The 1,575-nt window shown below is 52.3% G+C and overlaps 3 non-coding genes across 3 annotated transcripts; all 3 read right to left on the bottom strand.

Annotated features, from left to right (window-relative positions):
• Positions 1-206: 206 nt before the first annotated feature.
• Positions 207-325, bottom strand: LOC119347904. The gene has a single exon (XR_005168586.1). It is a non-coding gene; the product is annotated as a 5S ribosomal RNA (ribosomal RNA).
• A 297-nt stretch (positions 326-622) lies between these two features.
• Positions 623-741, bottom strand: LOC119347905. The gene has a single exon (XR_005168587.1). It is a non-coding gene; the product is annotated as a 5S ribosomal RNA (ribosomal RNA).
• A 367-nt stretch (positions 742-1,108) lies between these two features.
• Positions 1,109-1,227, bottom strand: LOC119347906. The gene has a single exon (XR_005168588.1). It is a non-coding gene; the product is annotated as a 5S ribosomal RNA (ribosomal RNA).
• Between the last annotated feature and the right edge of the window lie 348 nt (positions 1,228-1,575).

Here is a 1,575-nt window from a genome sequence, read left to right as displayed (position 1 = left end):
CTACGGAGACGAGTTTAACGCGGTTTCCACCCCTCCCTCTCAACCGCACCAGTGCACGCTTGCCGCGCCACAACGCCGACGCTGGACCCGTGAATCGTGAGCACCCAGCTATGACTTACCGCACTCGTGCAAAATAATAAAACACGGTAAATATATTACTTACACGTGCGTTTTGTTTTGCAAGCGGCGCGAAAAAAATTAAAAAGGGAATGCAACACGAGGACTTCCCAGGAGGTCACCCATCCTAGTACTACTCTCGCCCAAGCACGCTTAACTTCGGAGTTCTGATGGGATCCGGTGCTTTAGTGCTGGTATGATCGCATCCGACATGTTACACCGGTCTTCGTCCCTTATCCTTGCCCCTCCCAGCTCCAGTACAAAGACGATTGTACATTGCTTTGGCCGCTCCCTCTCAACTACGGAGACGAGTTTAACGCGGTTTCCACCCCTCCCTCTCAACCGCACCAGTGCACGCTTGCCGCGCCACAACGCCGACGCTGGACCCGTGAATCGTGAGCACCCAGCTATGACTTACCGCACTCGTGCAAAATAATAAAACACGGTAAATATATTACTTACACGTGCGTTTTGTTTTGCAAGCGGCGCGAAAAAAATTAAAAAGGGAATGCAACACGAGGACTTCCCAGGAGGTCACCCATCCTAGTACTACTCTCGCCCAAGCATGCTTAACTTCGGAGTTCTGATGGGATCCGGTGCTTTAGTGCTGGTATGATCGCATTCGACATGTTACCCCGGTCTTCGTCCCTTATCCTTGCCCCTCCCAGCTCCACTACAAAGACGATTGTACATTGCTTTGGCCGCTCCCTCTCAACTACGGAGACGAGTTTAACGCGGTTTCCACCCCTCCCTCTCAACCGCACCAGTGCACGCTTGCCGCGCCACAACGCCGACGCTGGACCCGCGGTTTCCACCCCTCCCTCTCAACCGCACCAGTGCACGCTTGCCGCGCCACAACGCCGACGCTGGACCCATGAATCGTGAGCACCCAGCTATGACTTACCGCACTCGTGCAAAATAATAAAACACGGTAAATATATTACTTACACGTGCGTTTTGTTTTGCAAGCGGCGCGAAAAAAATTAAAAAGGGAATGCAACACGAGGACTTCCCAGGAGGTCACCCATCCTAGTACTACTCTCACCCAAGCACGCTTAACTTCGGAGTTCTGATGGGATCCGGTGCTTTAGTGCTGGTATGATCGCATCCAACATGTTACCCCGGTCTTCATCCCTTATCCTTGCCCCTCCCAGCTCCACTACAAAGACGATTGTACATTGCTTTGGCCGCTCCCTCTCAACTACGGAGACGAGTTTAACGCGGTTTCCACCCCTCCCTCTCAACCGCACCAGTGCACGCTTGCCGCGCCACAACGCCGACGCTGGACCCGTGAATCGTGAGCACCCAGCTATGACTTACCGCACTCGTGCAAAATAATAAAACACGGTAAATATATTACTTACACGTGTGTCTTGTTTTGCAAGCGGCGCGAAAAAAATTAAAAAGGGAATGCAACACGAGGACTTCCCAGGAGGTCACCCATCCTAGTACTACTCT

Source organism: Triticum dicoccoides, unplaced genomic scaffold (assembly GCF_002162155.2).
Source record: "Triticum dicoccoides isolate Atlit2015 ecotype Zavitan unplaced genomic scaffold, WEW_v2.0 scaffold79398, whole genome shotgun sequence".
Lineage (NCBI taxonomy): Eukaryota > Viridiplantae > Streptophyta > Magnoliopsida > Poales > Poaceae > Triticum > Triticum dicoccoides.
Note: the sequence above shows the minus strand (reverse complement) of the source record. Positions and strands in the feature narration are given on the sequence as shown.